The sequence below is a fragment of the Lynx rufus genome, unplaced genomic scaffold, assembly GCF_022079265.1.
Source record: "Lynx rufus isolate CCGP_SWC_20201006 ecotype Redwood Valley unplaced genomic scaffold, mLynRuf1.p SCAF_2, whole genome shotgun sequence".
Lineage (NCBI taxonomy): Eukaryota > Metazoa > Chordata > Mammalia > Carnivora > Felidae > Lynx > Lynx rufus.
Genome location: NW_025814834.1, coordinates 219434242 through 219451959, shown reverse-complemented (window position 1 = coordinate 219451959; position 17718 = coordinate 219434242).

The window sequence follows — 17718 nt, the reverse complement described above, 5'->3', positions numbered from 1 at the left end:
CCTGGGATTTTTGAAAATTAATTCCTGTTAAGTGATTTCAGGTTTTAAAACTCCCCCGGAGGGTTTATTTAACACAGAGAAGGTAATACTAATATAACAACAATAATGACAGCTATTTGTCGTTGAGCCACCAGTTCCAGACCAGTTTTTCCAACCCCACAGATGCCCTCTTGAACCACTTTCCACAATCCCTGTTTCCTGCTCGTCCGCCTGTCTCAACCAGGAAACAGGCGAAGGAGCGGACGCAGCCCAGGCGGGACACGGGACGTGTGACCACTCAGAGCACACTGCAGTTCTCTAGACAGTTGGGGAACCAAGATGCAAAGTTTCAAACCAGCCCTTCTCGCTCCCTTGGCTGCCTTAACGTGACACTTTCCTCAGTTGCACGCGACAAGGCAGTAATTCCAGCGAGCTGCCCGCACAACAAGAAAGTGCCTAGTGGGGTGGGGGTGGGGGGCCTCCAGCTCCAGCCACGGGCGGATGCGAGGGCTGTTTTCCTCTTTCTACTCGGCTTGCCTTCCTGTCCCACAAGCTCCGTGCACAGGGTGTCCCAAAGGCGCCCGCGCTGCCATAGTCACACTTAGCAGATCCTCCCTCTGGGTGTCCGAGAGAGATCACAGAAACTTCCCTGTGGGAACAGCGCAAGGGAAAGGAAGGGAAATAAGGGAGAGGGAAGTGGGCAGGTTGCCAAAGGCCTGTGCTATCTGGGGACATCCAAGCTGTGGTTGCAAGACGAGCTGTAAACTCTGGAGCCACTGTTCCCCAGTGACGGCACCCCCCCCCCATTGCTACACCTAAAGCTGCTTCTGTCCTTACCTCCTGGGACTGCCTGCATCGGGCACCCCGGCCAATCCCTTCTTGCCCATGCCAACATGTGAACGCCCCCTCGCCCAACCCTCCACCGGGCTGCAGAGACACCACACCCTCAGATTTCCACCAACCCCGACCGCTGCTCCTTTTCCTCTCCTCGGCGGGTTCTTGGCTTCATTCCACAAAGTCCTGGGGCTAGAGCTGCCCAGTGTTATAGCGGGTTCCCCTTCTCTGTTTGCACCCACACCGGTGGTGACCTTGTCCGGGCTTCTAGCTTGAAACACCAGACACCTACATTTCCTCCTCCGCATCAGGCAGCTACGGCCTCCTCTCCCGATGCCCGCACGCAGTGTCCACGCCTGGCTGTTTACCAGACACCGTGAACCCCGCCGGGTGCCGGCCCCCTCAGCCCCGCTTCTCCCCCGGCCTCCCCACACTCCGTGATGGGTTCTACATGTGTCCCCCCCCGTCACTGGCTCTTCTCGCCCCCTCACTGTGCCGGATGCTGAGACTGTCCTCCACCCTGCTGGAGACCCCTCACCTTCTAACAGCCTGTATGGATTACTGATGGCACCGATCGCTCCGAGTCCGTGCTCCTCTGGGGCTGGGAGCCGGGTCCGTTTTGCTCAGGAGTACACCCTGGCTTCTAACGTGCTTCCTGGTGGCCAAAGATGCTCAGTAAATGCCCACTGAGTAAGTGACCAGGACTCACGTGGCCCAGCCTGCTTACAGCAGTCGGGGGGCTCCTGTGGACGGGGTGTTAACAGTAAACCTGTCTGCCTGTGTCAGGTCCATGGGGGTATCAAGTTGGACAGGGTGCCCTCTGCTTAAGATCCACGGCCGTGGCCACAACAGGTGGGCAGGACACCTGGGAAGGTGCAGGGTTCCCACACAGAGATTCCATCTTCTTGACTGCATGTCTCGTCCCACGAAGCCACAAACAAGACACAAGACCCTCAGGACACAGGGTTTCACAGGGAATCTCAAGCCCACCTCCCAGAGGGTTTCCTGTCCCTGCTGCACCTGACTTAGTCCCTCAGCTGCACACCCCCCCCCCCACCCAAATAGGAAACCACAGATAAATGCATTCACTCTGTGCATGGCTGCCCAAAACCAAACCGAGTTTCTGAATGGCAGGGATATGATTGGGAATGTGAATCTCTCTCACGTGGCTCGCAACCCATTCATAAAAGCCAGAGCTCGCAGATCACCTACCTTAAAGAAATAATGCAACCCTGGTTTTCCATCGTCTATGGAAACAGGGGAAGACATGACTATAAAGCTTTAACAGGAAGACCCAGAAATCTGGAGAGGCAGAGGGATGTGTCCCGGAACCAGGTAGGAAGCCCCCGCATAAGGAAGTGCTGGGTCCCCGTTTGCATTCCACCGTCAGGAGCTCAGTGTCAAGGACACAGAGACACAGGATGGGTATGTCTGGGGTCCCTTGCAGGGAGCATACCCTCCACGCCAACCCCTCACTGGGTGCAGATGTTGGTGGGCAGAAAGGGAGGTCCATCCTGAGAAGCTAGACCTTCGAGCAGAGGCTTCCGGCACTCTCTGCTTCCAACCACAGCCGAGCCGACTTGCCTGGACCATCTCCTGGGCTGGGCTTGTCTTCGGCACACACACCTCCATCTCAGCTGCTACTGGAAACACGGAGAGCCATGTGTCATGATCAATGGCCATGGCCTGACTCCTAGGAGAGTCTGTGCTCTGTCCTGATGGGATTTTCTTTCCCATGTTTATGGGGAAAAACTGAGAAGCTTCAGAGAAGGACAAGAGAAACTACAAAGGGTGTGCACATTCCTTTCATGTGATTTTTCTGGTGTTTGCAAGTAACTAGGTGCCTGAGAAGGAGGGAGGAGGCGGGAGTGATTACTGATGCTGAGTCAGTGTTTACGGCACTGCTCTGTTGGAATCAAGGTCACGGTGGCCTCGAAGGAGGCGTGGTCTAAATGGGACAGTGCTGACAGTGACCAGGGTCAGCATTTCAAGATGCTCACTGAAGACCAGGAGGTGTGTGCACTTTCTCCCCAAACCCTGCAATTGACCGAACTCCTTGGCCTAGAAGGAGCTGTAGTTGTAAGGAAAGCATCGAAGGCAGGGAAATCACAGAGCTCATACAATGAGGACTTGGGGACATAAACGAGCTGCTGTGCTAGGCCCACGGGAGTGTTTCCACTCCACCTCTGCGTGAAGGGTGGACCCCCTGGAATAGCACCTGTCTGGGGACTAGTTTTGTCACACCTGATGGGTTTGCTTTCTGCTCATGGCCCCAAATTTTCACACCAAATGCCCTTCTGATTTTCTAGCATAGCGTGATCTCTTGGAGATAAATTTTCACATCAGACTCCAAAGACAGCACCACAATATCTACAGAGGCCTGTGTCTGGATGGGGAGCACCGCAGGAATAGTCACCCATCCATCAGACCACAGAGCTTCTCCCCCTGATGGGGCAAAAGTCTCCCAGTGCAGCTCAGGCAAGGGCGGGATCGGTCTTCGTCCCAACACTCTGGGAGAAGTCTGCCTTGTCAGCCTTGTGTCTTCAGGCAGATTAGCATCTTGAACACACCGCTCCTGAGACCTACCCACCTGTCCGCCTCAGCTCCCTGACGGAAAGGAGGAATGGTCAGGAATGAACTTGATTTAAACATGTTGCGTTTCAACACAACCGGACAGAACACAGCCGTTTCTTGACGCCGCTCCCGGGCCCGGTCTGAATCGGAAAACCGACCACTCTGGTCTGCACTGCTCTCTTCTGGGGTTTTCCTGCCCCATCTGGGGCCTCAACCTTCCAGGCCGGAGGAGGATGGGGCAGGTGCTGTGGTTGAGCACAAGACGGGCTCTGACATCCCTGCCAACAGGCTTCCGAGCAGAGCCCTGGAGGGGCCCTTTATCTTTCCAGACTCTCCGCAAGGCTGGGGCCCTTCGCCTCCGGGCTGCCCACGCGATGAGGAGGGTACACTCAGCTCCCAGCTTCCCACAACCACACCCAGCGTTTCTGGCCGTGGCTTCGACAACCGGCCCCCTACACTCAGCCAACTCCCCCTGAGTTTCAGAGCAAGGAAGGCACTGCTGTATTCATTACGTTACCATCTGGGGTTGCACTTGATTATCTTGAGAGACTGAATGTATTACGGACGGTGGCCAGGAGGCACATAAAAATAGAACTCCGCCCCACAACCTGCAACAACATGCCAGGAGACCGGCCGCTTGCCCGCAGCAGCCAGGCCACAGGCCGGCCTGCAGTGAGTCAGGCTGCCCCCTCTAGTGACTGGCCCAGGAAGCCAGACAATGACCCCCGAGACAGTCGGCCCAGGATGGCGGTTGCTGGATGACCAGCTGCCAGCTTCTCTAAGCCTTCTCACCGCCCCCAATTCAGGACCAGCTGGAGCACCACTCACTCACACGAGGCCTCGAGTCAAGTTCGCCGCCCCAGCGTCCCCAGGCCGACAGCCTCCGTCGGGGCTGTTACAAAAAGGACAAAAAGGAACGACAGACCCCAAATGGAGTCACTGGTCCCCAGCAACGAACCAACCACGAACCAAGACTTAATCCCCCACCTGCTATTATTTCCAGCCACTCCCGGGAGTCTAACCTTTGACCAGCAATCTGGAACCACCTGCCCAGCCCTGGAAGATGGTCCCCATGATAGGCCACTCCGTCCCCCACAGGGAGGTGACCTTGTCTGAAACAACCCACTCGCTGCCAGAAACCCCCTTTCCCTGACCTCTTCTGTCCATAAAAGCCTTCCATTTTGTACAGTTCCCGGGAGCACCTTCCCACGTGTGGAGGGAACGCTGCCCGATTCAGGAACCATTGGCTAAGGCCAAGGGGAAGATCCCACCTACTCGGCTGAATTCTGTATTTAGCAGGAAGCTTTGCTCTCTCCTCCGCGAAACACCCCCCTCCCCGGCCTGCATCGGGGTCACACCCAGCTGTCCACGCCCGCGGCCGACTCGCTGCCACAGCACGCTCTCCGTTCGCACCGGCATCTTCAACCTGGGCCTCAGGGTCCATTGCACACAGGGCCGGATGCCAATGGCGCTGACGGCCGACCCAGGCCCAGCATCCTGCCCCTCCTGGCTGTCGTGCTGACCGGCAGCCCGTTATTAAAGTTCACCTTGAGATCAGCTTCGAAGATCACCGGCCTGCCGGGAGCCAGCCATTCTCCCTCCTGCCTTTAAAAGGCGCGAAAAGCCAGGCGTGAAATGAGCAAACCTCGAGGCAGCCGTGAGCAAGGCGGCCGCAGGGCTTCCGGGCCGGCTCCCCTCCAAGCGCACGGCTGTCATCAGCCCCGTGCTTTTATTCCCCACTTTGTCCGTCTGAGCGCAAGGGCTTTCCTCCGTCCGCTCCAGCATCCATCTTTTGGAAGGACATGCCAGGACACGTTGCATAGGAAGTCGAAAGGACAGATTGAGGTCCCAACTGGCTCCAGACGTGTCGCACGGAACGGCAAGGCCAGACAAAAGTGATCACCGTGGGGGACGAAAGTGCACTTCCCTTTTTTTTCCACAGTTGGCCTCTCTGAGGCTGGGCCTGTCCTCCCAGCGTGAAGGTTTCCGTGCTGTGGGGGAAGGTGCTCTGTAATCATCCCCACATCAAGGGAAAGCAGCGGAGCCTCGTGGCAGGAGGAAATGATGCTGGTGAAATCAGCAAAGGGCCAGTAAGAAAACAAACATGCCCAAGGGCAAAGGGAAGGTGAAGGAGGGGGGGGGTTGATCCGCGTGGTGGGATTCGTGCCCCACTCTCCTGGTCCAGCCCTGAGAAAGACAAGCCGTGTCCTGGTCCAGCCCTGAGAAAGACAAGGTGCGTCAGCCACACCAGCTCGGAGGGCAGTGGGGCTGCCGTCTCTTCTGCACGTGTGATCCTCGGGCCTCCCTGCCACCACCACCTGGGACACGGCCAAACCCACTGGGTGGCCCAGGCAGTCACTCCCCATCACCCAAGATTCTCAGGTGAAAAGATGGGAGCCAGAAGTGTCCGGGGGTCTGTTCGTACCCAGAGTGAGCAGGAGGTGAGAGGGGAGGAGGGCTGCAGGGTGAGCAGGAGACCAGCCTGGACGGCAGGGGTTTGTGGCCCACCTTCAGACGGGCTTGTGCTGGCATCTGGAGCTGGGACAGAGGCCACCGGGGGAGAGAGAATCCCCCCGACAGGCCCGAGCCCCAGGGCCACCTGGAAACCCATCAGCCAAGCAGACGTGGTGTGAAAACGCAAGACCCCACACATACGGACCTGTCGTTCACTTCTGCCATGGTTTACGGACGCCTCGCTCTCCCCTGCACACCACAGTCCGCTGGGGAGAACAGGCAGGATGGGAGAATGTTCCAGTCACCAGATAAGACCAGGCGCTAAGCGCATTCGGACAATCTCCACCTCCCTCACCCCCACTCACAGGTGGGCGGGAGCGGGGGGCAAACCCACCAGCAGCTAGAAGGGGATTGCTTCGTCCTTGCCCAACTCAGCTGTGAGTTACATTGTGAACCCACACTCCATCATGACCCGCAACACCACCTGCCCCCCTAGCGGCTGCCAGTCAGGACGCAGGGTCCAGGCTATTCACCCGCTGAGGTTTATTGAGAGCCTCTGATGCATCCGGCCCTGGGAATGCTGTCTGCATGGCGGCTGCATTCTACAGGAAGAGGCAGACGACGCCATGTGAGCAGTCCCATGGATGTCATCTGTATATGTACTATTGATGAAGTCTTTACTACATGACCAGAAATGTTGCCGGAACAGAACATTCAAAGATGCGTGAGAGACCAGCCTCTCCCCTTAAAGACCTAGTCGTCTAACCGGGACCTGGTCACACACATCAACGTGTGCAAACATGCAGGAGAAATCACATGTGCTCACACACGCACCTGATACACACACGTGCACACACGCATTACAGTGTGCACGTGTGCGCACACAGGTGTGTAGTTAGACTCACATGTGAGCCTGCACAGCTGTATACACCCACATGCACGCATGAACATGTGCGTGCAACTATGAATACATGTAGGCATGCATACGTATACAGACTCGCACATGCACCTACCTGCACCCATGCACACGCATATATTTGAACACACATACAAACACACACGGACAGGCACACAAACACATGATGCACACACGTCTACACGAATATGCATATAAATGCACATACAAATGTGTGTGCGTATACACATGCACATACATATACCAAATACATACGCACGCGTGCGTTTTCTTAAAATTGCAAACAAGCGTGGCATATATCTAGCCCCCGGATTGTGGTATAAATGCTGCAATGACCTCTTTCCCCTCCAACCCCCACCTTCCATCATCACCAAGTCTGGAAGAGTGTCCACTGGCCTCCTTTCTTACCTGTCTTCTGGCATCAGAGCATCAGCTCCAAGCTGACACGCGTTGACAGGCGGTGGGGCCACAGGGCTGGGCAGATTTCATGCCTGGACACCGTGTTGGGCTCCCAGTCAACGATCCATCAGAATGTGTCAAAACCAAGAGACAGATCTGTTACATGGGACGGTCTGGCTCCGTCTCCGATTCCAAGTGCACTTTATAAACCCCTGCTTCATAAACCTCCCTTGGACCGACAGTGTTGCACTGAGTAACTATGCGAAGATAACCTGCCAAAATATTATCCTTGGTGCTGTCCCCCAGACAGATGAATGCATCGTGTGCTAAACCGACTGCTGAGACAGCATTTGCTGCAGAGGGGAAGTTGCTTTCCATTTATTAGGCTAAAAAATTATATCCTTGCATTAGGAGGTCTCAAAGCCAGCCTGGCCGATTATAAATGCGTGTCCATTCATTCGTCTGTCTATCCGTCCCTTAATTTATACACTGTGGGTGGTGAGATCATAAATAGGCCTCAACACACTTCGAAGAGCAGAGAACAGAGGGAAGGGGCGGGCATGTGAGTGTGTGTTCAGGAGGCTCACAACGAAGCCGATGTCGACGCTGTGTGGTGTGTGTGGTGTTGACAGACAGGTTGGGACAACTGGAAACCAAAAGGCTTGGGAGCGGCTTTGTGGAGGTTTACGAATCGCCAGGGATCATGGCTCACCTCTCCGGAATAATCATCCGGCCGGAACTGCACAGCAGGAACGTGGGGAGGACAGGGCCACACAGAGCAACTACTGCACGGAGATGCTGTCACGTTCTTGCTGAAGGAATAAACAGGGAAGTCCAGGCGTGCTTCTGTGGGTCCTCCACAGAGCCTCTCAGAGGCCACAGGGCAGGTGCCACGTGGGCTGTGTCTTCTCTGAAGGACCGCCCGGGGTGGCATCTGCTTCCAAACCATTCGGGCTGTGGGCAGAACTCCTTCCCACGTGGCAGTGAGATCGAGGGCCAGACTTCCCACCAGCTGCTGATGGGATGCTGCCTTGTGGTGCTAGAGACTGCCTGTGTCCCCCTGCCCAGGTGGCCCTCCTGCAGACCCTCTCTCAACGTGACATCTCACTTCTTCAGGCCAGAAGGAGGTTCCATCCTCGGAGGGGCCCCCGTCCCTTTGGTAAAGCATCTCTGTGATTAGGTCCCTCGCTCACAACATGATCTTCCCGTTGAGTCACTCAAAGTCTACTGATGGTGGACCGTTACTGGCAAGTCCCAGGTGTCCCACAGTCAAGGCAAGAGGATTTGACCAGGGCATGGCTCACTGGGGGTCGGCTATGGTGCCCACTCCACCCACACACACTGCAGGTAACAGAACCGAGGTTGAGGAGGGGCCGTGACCAGCTCAAGCCACACCGACGGTTCTGTGGGCACCCAAGATCAGAAGCTGGCCTGCACTGTTTTCTCCACTGGACGTATTTCTACCCACTTCACCCACATTCAGCTGTGTCCACATACCAAGAGGGCGTTCGCTCTTACCCTAAATCGGGTTGTGAGTTCTGCACCATAAAGACCCCACCCTAGATAAGGAAGCAGTTTCCTGCAGGGAAATGCAGACAGCACTTCCCAAGCTCCCACTTGTGTGGGGACACCTGGGTGTACCTTTGACCAGTTGTGCACAGAAGCTGACCACCTCGGAGCCTGCAGTCCACAGCCCCGTGGGTCATGTCCCGCCGAGGTGCCTGGAGGCTACCCTGGGCAGGGGAAGGGACCCCACTGCACGCAGACCAAGCTCGTACCTGCAGAAAGGGAGGGGAAGGAGGATCGTGGAGCCTTATCAGGCCATCCCGCGAAGATAAGACAGTTTGGGTGAATCTGTTGGTTTGACAGCTGCACAGGCTTTCCCTGTGACCTGCCCTGCTGAACCGAGCCTTCCCCAGAGGGGCTTCTCACTCAGACCCCAGCTGCACCCGTCTTCTGAATCCCAGCAGTATAACTAAAATGGCCTGGAAGTGTCAAAAAGAACTTATTCCCCCCAAAAGCCAAAACAAAACAAAATACTCACATCGCACGTTAGCAGCTAATATTCTGGAGCTGGGAGCCATCCCAGGCACTGGGCTCCTTGTCTAATCCTCACACGGAGTCTGTTCTTTTGTACTTTTCACACGGTTACGTGCCGCCACGTGGGAGCGCGCAGCCGGCCCTGGAATGGAGACCCCATTAGCCCGGGTCTGTGGTCTTAGCTGCTACTCCGTCAGCCAGAGAAAGAACACGTTTTGCCTCTTCCCTGCCAACGGGCGGCCATCCCCCACAACCCCCATCCCCCGTTCCCGTCCATACCCTCCCCCCTCGTGTCATCCGGGGGGTGGTGCCTCCTCCTAGCGCTGGCTGGTCCCTGTCTGTCCCCACACACCTGCAGATGCTCACGAGTACTTTCCAAGAGGCTGCCAACAACACACACAAGCTTCTGGCCTAAGTGGCACGAGAGGCCATCTCTTCAGTCCATTTGCTCATTCATTTATTCATTCATTCATTTGTCAGTGTTTCTTGAGGGTCCACTCTCTCCTGATCCCATGCTGGCCCTGGGGATACAAACATGAACTGCCTGAGTCCTGTCTCAACCGGCTTCTGTCCGGGGGGAAGGGTGGGGGTGGACAGATGCCCGCGGAAGACTGTCATAGGTGACAGTAGTGGGCCACATGCAAGGAACATGGAGAAGGGGCCTCAGCGTTGAGACCTCTTGACACCCACAGACTCATAAGCCCTCCCGAGGTTCCCGCTTCTCACTTGAAGGGGAAGAATAACCCAGACGGCATCATGAGTGGTCCCACTCTCCAGCTGGCTGGTGGCTCCCCAAAACCTAGCCATGGCCTTGGAGAGGTCACCCATTGTGTGACCCCCACTGAAGGGCTGCCCCCACTCCATCGTGGGGAGTCCCTCTGATCCCCCTCAGGCTCCTCTGGTTCTGGTATCTGCTGCCACGTCCTTTTCGCTCTAGGATCTCCCTTGGTGCATGAAGCCCAGCCTCAGGACCCTCTCATCTGCCTACCCCTAGTGGCGTCAGAGGAGCCAAAATTCACCATCTTCAGCCTCCTTGGGAACGTGCTTGGGGTCGGACTTCCGGGGCCTCCTCGAGCAATTCTCCACCAAGGCAGGTTCAGCCCAAGGTGGAGGAAGGTGGTCTCATTCCTTATTTTTGGATTCACCTGCATGATACTCTGTTTACACCCTCATTCACCAGTCTCAGCTCTGAAAAAACTTTAACTTTTGGAAAGAGCAGAGGACAAAGGTCATCTCCTACTAGTCATCCAAAAACCCTCATCCAGTCAATGTCCATCCACTCAAATACGTATTTATGGAGCAAATTGCAAGGGCTCCAATGGACCTTTCTTTCCCTGAGAGAAGCTGCAAACCGGCTTTAAGCAACGGCAAGATGGCAAACACTCCGTCTACAGGTCAAACCGTTTTTAAAAAGCATCTGTTCACTTTAGAGCTGCCGAAAAAAATCAATAAAAATCCAACGTTCATTCCTGAAAACACTCTTCGTAAACTAAAAACGGAAGGACATTTCTGCCCCATAATTACAAACGCGTATCTTAAGCCAACAAGCCTTAAATTTAATGCTCAGGGTTTTTTTTTTTAAGTTAAATATTCAACCAAATATACAGAATCCTTCAATTTTGTATCAGTGGATTTTCAAATATAAGCATATTAAAAATCGGTGGAGGGAACGAGCGTCACTCGGTTATTTCTGGGTTTGGGGATTATGGGTGATTTTGATTTTTGTTTGTTTATTTTTCTGTTTGTTTTCTAAACTCTCTTCAATTTTGTATTAATTCATCTCTAGAGTAAAGGGGGCCCCTGGAAATGGGACACTTCTCCGGACGGGTGTGGGGCCAAGCCTGAGGGGCAGAGGGTGACCAGCCCATCACCACGAACAGCCTGGCCAGGAACCACCTGTCCTTCTCTGTCCTTCAGTGGGGAGGGTAGAGAGGGCACATGTGTCCTCTGCAGATTGGGGTCCATTGGACTCCTGAGAGGTGGCAGGATGACACTTCTAACCGACAAGAGCCCCTTGAAGGCCACGCCGGACGTTAATGATGAAACTGTGCCTTGCCTGTGAAACAAATATTTCCCTCTCTCTCCCTGTACCACAGCGACACAAAAAAGCTTTGTGTGTGCGGGGAGCGAACATACATGAGACCCGCAGGCCACCGACTTAATGTAGCTGGGCTCCCATCTCCACGGAGTCTGTTCGGGGCCTCCTGACAGGTGTTCACTCAGACTGCTTTTCACCACAGGTCTCAGTCACACACCTTGTTACAGTCATGTGTCATCCGGGTACCACAGTAATCCTGCCCGGCAGTGCAACGGTTTCCTAGGCCACCGTATCAGCAAGAAAATCAGCAGGTGTGGTCCATGCCTGTCTCCAAAGCTGCAGGGCCCGTGACTGAAAATCTGTAGCCCCCCAACATCTACAACACTGAAGGGTCAGGAGGGCTTCCAAGTCCAGGGGTCGGCAGTTAGGAGCTCTATGGGAAACCTACAGGGGTCCGGAACTTTCTTAGAGCACCCGCGGAGGTGTCCTGAGCTCTGGTCACTGCCAACACCATGACATCATGGCAGATGTGCCCAAATTATTGGCTCACGGTTAGCCTTCCCTTCTTCCAGAGGGTCATAAACAAGAAATCCCTAAAGTTACACAATCTCTCTCCTCCTGTGCAAGAGGGGAGGCTAAATGAGTCTTCTAAGGAGTTGGGGGGCGGGGAGGGAGAAGTGCCCTGGCCTCTCTCTTCCTTCCCTCTGATCTCCCACCTGTTCATCCCCAGTGGCAACAAAGTCTGGGAGATGGGGGGGCAGGAGACAGCTCCCAGAACCCAGAGCGAGGACAGGGAAGAACAGGAAAGGACCAGAGTACAGGGAAAATGGCTAATGCAAGTTACTGGAGGTGACTCATCCACCAAACGCAGGAAGAGAACCACAGGATTTTAAACAAAGTTGTCCCAGCTGCAAGCCGATGGAGGTCCAGAGGCCACAGAGAATGTTCTGGATGGAAACATTCTGGGCAGATCTGCTGGAAGAGGAAACACTGGAAGGCCAGGTCCTGCTGTCAATCAACGAGAAGAAAGAGTAGGGGCAGTTAGTCTGAAAACCCCTCTACCTGCTGATATCAGTCCCTGCCCAGCAAGACCCTCCTGGCCACTTTCATCCTGGAATCAAGAAGGTGCAAATCCCCTTCGAGATTTCACCATGCACACTGATTTTGACATGTGTAAAATGTGGGAAAAGAGTGCCTTGGGAGCCACCGTGAACCAGCCCACGAGCTCCACCCTGCACGGCCCTGGGGGCACCTGTCCTGAGACTTCCCACCCCAGCCCAGTGGAGAGAGGCTGTGAGCAGACACAGCTCCCTGCCAGGGCGGCACAGGGAATTCAGCAAAGAGGTGAGCCCCAGCCCACTGCCTGAGCTGCCCCTAAAACTGCCCCCCGGTGCTGGAAAAACACACTTACCACCTGGAGACAGGAGCTCCAGGAGGGCCACACCAACCTGAAACAGCCAGAGGCTGGACGCCCAGTCCCACCCCCCCCCCCGGGGGCTCAGCCATCAGTTGGGCATGCTGGAAGAGAGCAACGCCCATTTTCCCCATGCTTCCAGAAAACTCAAAAAAACAGGACTATTTTATGAGCCCAACAGGAATACGGAACAAGAGAGCCCAGCCCCGTAGTGGCCCCCTGGGCAGCTCTGAATGACCCGGGGTGCTGCTCCTCAGTGGTCCCACCCACAGGACCCATCGCTCCCGAGTCACCCACCGCCCGCTCGCTTTGATAAGCTCCCTCGACTTAGAAACCTTGCTCCCTGGATTTCAACCGTCCTCAGATCTGAGGGGGAGACACACTACAAGGAAAGATAGTTCCAACATTAGTATCTGCATTTAAAAACTCCCAAGGGGTTAAAATCCAATTACCGCCGGATGGAGCTCTGCCTCTCCATTCCAAATTAATTACCGAACGTTGCCATTTTCACCTCCTCTTTCTCCCTCTCGCATTTTCTCAGAAGGCAAAAATTGCTGCACAAATCATCTTAGTGAGAGAGCGTTGTGGGTGAAGGCATCTATCTTGGGAGAGGGGCGTCTGAGTCACGGCCTGCAGGGGGCAGGAAGGACGCCCCCCCCCCCTCCGACGGCTGTGGCACGGATGCCTCCAGGATGGAACCCAGGACCCTTCACCCAGGACAGCCTGAGATGGGCGCACGGGCTCGGGTTTGGAAATTCGAGGATAAACGCTCGCATTCCAGAAAGCAGTAAAATGTTGGTGGGAGAGATCGTGACACGGACCCCGCCTGCCATCTTTCCACTTGGCCTTGGGACGCAGCGCCCGTCGCCCTCACGCAGAGTGAACCTCCCAACTGCTTTTTGCTCAGGTTGAAGGGGAACGGGTTCTGTTCCCGAGCACACGGTAGCTGACGCGTCAAAGCAGGCCACCTGGCAGGGGAAGCTTTGCAGGGTGAAACTGTGCCAGGAATAGCCTGTCAAGGACAAACATCTCCTAGGAAGGATCAATAATCCGTCGGCCTCGATCCTGCTCGTCCTGGGTAGAAGTGAGTGAGGTCACCCAGAACAAGAAGAGGAGGGGGTGGAGGGCAGGTGTGGGCACAGACCTAAGTCAGGATGCCCGGGGGAATGGGAGGTCCTATCCAGGAGCCGACGGCCAAGACCTTCATCACACGCCAGACACTCGGCAAAGGCTCCATCCATACCTTGTCTTTGTGGCTTTGCAGTGTAGGAGCCGTAAGGCCCGTGTGCCGGGCCGTGCAGGTGTTCAATCTTCCACCAGTGTCCAAGGGCACAGCCTAACCAGACCAGCCAAAGTTACACGCACACACTCTCCACCAGGGCTGGGGCGGGTTGGACCCGGATCCCACCAGCCCGGAGTCTCTGTCTGACTCTGTGGTTTGAGGACACGAGTCTCACTTTCCCAAAGGCCCTGCTTGGACAAGTGATTCCTCCAAGGGTCTGGATGAATGGAAAGGAAGGAAAGAGCACCTTCCCGCAGGGGGCAGAGCAGGTCTGAGATCCCACAACAGATGGGAGAAGCCAGAAGAGGGGAGGGACCTCGTGAGCACTGACTGGCACCACTAACCACCCTCCCTGATGGCTTCTAAGATCTCACGGCCAAAGGGGTGTTTTAACCCCAGGGATGAAACGCTGAGATCAGAGTGCTTGGAAGGCTTGTTCCCAAGCCCTCCCGCCAGGAAGTGATACAGGTGGGATTTGAAAGCAAGACGGTGGGGCCCCAGAGCACTCTTCTCTATCCTGTTCTGTCCCCCGAAGAGGGATATCCGAGGAGGAGAAGGCATCAGAGCTACAGGGTTTGGGCATTCTCCTTCCCCACACACTCTCCTGTCCCCACCGGTGATGGACTTGGTGCATCCCGGGGGCCACCGTGTCACCCCCACAGCCAGCTGTCTATCTGCAGGCATCCTCTCCTGGGACTCCAGATTCAGACCAACCTCCGCTCCTGCTGGCGCCCCGCATCAGCATGCCAGGAGCCCCAAGGCCCAGGATGGGTGCAACCAGCCCTAGCTTCGGACAGGGGGGTGCTTCCCCACCCTGGCCAGGCTGCCGTGAGGGCTCATGGCCCATCAGCGGCTCCATGGGGGCTGCCCCAGGGCCATCCAGGCCACCTGTGGCTCTCAGAGGCACCCCTCTGTTCTCACCTGCACATTCAGGACAAAGTAGATACAACTAGTATCTACTGAGTATCTCCTGTGTGCCCAGACTTTATGCATTATTTTATCCCCATGGCAACACTGCAAGGTAGGTGTTCTACTATTCGTAATTATTTTATTGTATTACACTATACTATACTAAATTATACTATACTAAATATATTATATTATATTATATTACATTATACTAAACTATACTATATTATATACATTATTCCTATTTTTATTCTACTTTTCAGGAAACTAAGGCCCAGAGATACCAAATAAACAAATAAGCCACGTGGTGAGCTGTAGAATCCGGGTCTGTGTTATCCCAAACCTATGCTCCTGATCGCTTGGCCAAAATTAAATAAAACGCAGATAGACGCCTAAACATGCATCACGCATATCTCATAGAGTGTATACACATTGTGTGTGCATATGCACACATGTCGCATAAAATAAATGCATGTACACATAGACACATATGTATATACACACATATTTTTCATTTAGTTATGTGCACTGAGTTATTCCTCTTGGGATGTAGTCTAGACGCCAGAATGATACTGTTGTGTAGACAGCTTGAATGATTTAACTCCAATTATTTTTATAATGAAGTTACTTAAATAAGCATAAATATAGAGCTAGGTGCAAACTGCTAGTGCACATAGCTTCCATGCAGCTACAGAAACAAAGTTCAAACACAAACAAAACCCTAAAACCAACAGATCTCACATTAGCACCGCTCTTTGCTGAAACCCAACGTGCCATGTGCTTGTTGTGCGAGATTTGACAAATCAGCTTGAGTCTTTTGGTCTGGAGCATGGTGGACCACCAACTCATTCATCAGCATCACGGTCTTTAACTTCTTTAACGGTAAACTCATTTTTAACCATTGATTCATTATTTTTAGGGACCAATACAGTCAAACAGAGCAACACAAAATTTATTACCGAAAAAAATTCTGTAATGACTGTTCAAACTTGAAATCCTTTGCTTGGCTGCCCCAGGAAGATTCAGGCAAGACTGGTTTTGGTGTCAGGAATCCCGGGCTGAGTAATGGCAGTGACTCTCAGCCCTGTGGGGCACCCGTGGGGCACCGTGGGGCACGCAACCTTCCCACTGTCTTGTCTCTCCCTTGTTCTTTGTGGGCCGCATGGTGACGGGGAGGCACCTCTGCTGGGACCCACCACCACGCAGAACAAATTGTGAACGTAGACAGAAACCGTGCGTTTGGTGTGAGGCAGGTATCCCCAGGATGCACACAGCACCCACTGCGGCTCTAGGTCATGAGTCGCTGAAAACGCGTCATTTAGGAAAGGCTCATCGAACCCCAGAAGCCCCCGGGGGGCACATCCCAGACCCTCTCTGACACTGGCAACTCTGAGAAGCGCTGCTGAAATTATGAACCCCCTAAAAGATTGCTCCAGAATCTCCAATCAGTGTCCTGGGACCAAAAGGGAACAGGTGGAAATTCACAGAGGAGACATCTTGCTGGAGCATTTGTCACCGGGGTTTTGTTTTCGTAACAATATGGCTCCGATTAAAAACAAAAGGCGAGATTCAGCAGTGAGCATTCTGCCTGGCAGTGGCCCCACTGTCTCCGTGAAGAGTCACGTTAGGACATCGGGGTAGGAAATACCGTATCTGGCGGAGGGGGCTGTGGGCTCCTTATCCAGTCCAGGAAAGGGTCCTCGTCTGTCACCAAGCTGTCAGACAGTGGGTGTCTTAGTCCGTTTGGCTGCCGTAACGAGACAGGGGCTTAAACAGCGCAAATCTGTTGTCTCCCGGCCCTGGAGGCTGCAAGTTGAAGATCACCATGTTGGCAGGGCTGAGTCCTTCTGAAACCTCTCTCCTTGGTGTGCAGATGGCCATCTCCTCCCCGAGTGCTGGCATGGTCTTCCTCTGCTGTGGGTGTCTGTGTCCCTACCTCCTCTCCTTATAAGGACACCAGTCAGATTGGATTAGGACTCATCTACATGCCCTCATTTTACCTTAATTACCTCTGTAAAGACCCCGTCTCCCTGTCACAATCTGAGGTCGTGGGGGTTAGACCTTCCACATATGAATTTGGGGTGGGGGTACACAATTCAGCCCATAACTCATTGCATAAGCCTGACGCCTGCTGGACAGATGGCCCCCAAGGGCCTACGACACGGGATCTCCTCTTGGAGGGGGCAGCTGCTGACACCAACTCGTGACTTGAAATGTCTTGGACCTGAGGGGGGGGGGTTGGGAAATGCGGAGAGAGCCAGAGCCACCAGAGTGAGTCAGAACATCTCCCCAGAGTGGCCATTAGCAGTTTCTGCACACGAAAGAGGAAATCTGAGCGTTTCTCTAATTACTGCAGGTTAATTAGTTCTCCTCAACATTTTTGGAAAGAGCACCTCGTCACAACATCAGTCATTGACATGCACTCCCTGCCTGGCACGGGCTGGAGGAAGGAGGCGCCCTGGAAGAGAGAGGCACGGCCAGGGCCCCTGCTTTCCCAGTGGCCACCTCTACCTGAACGCAGTGGGCTGTCCACACTTCTTGCCTGGGCTCAGCTGAAAATGCTTGACAGGTGCCAAAGACCCAGGGGGGCAGTAGCCGTGGCACCAGAGAGGGGGGAAGGGGGCGTAAACACATTTCGCAAAGCAGATTCCCAAAGGCGAGTTCCAAGTTTCCAGGAACACAGGTAGAAGTTCATTGCTATCACCACTCACACTTTTCCCACCTCTCACCCCAGAAAGGGGACGAGGGCAGCTGGTCCAACACGCCTGTCTCCATGTCCCTATTCATAGTGAGGCACGGTCCTGATTAACAAGATCTTGGTCTGCGGAAGTGGTTCTTAATGTTGGCTTACCTTGTCCTCAACTGATCTCATTGGTCTC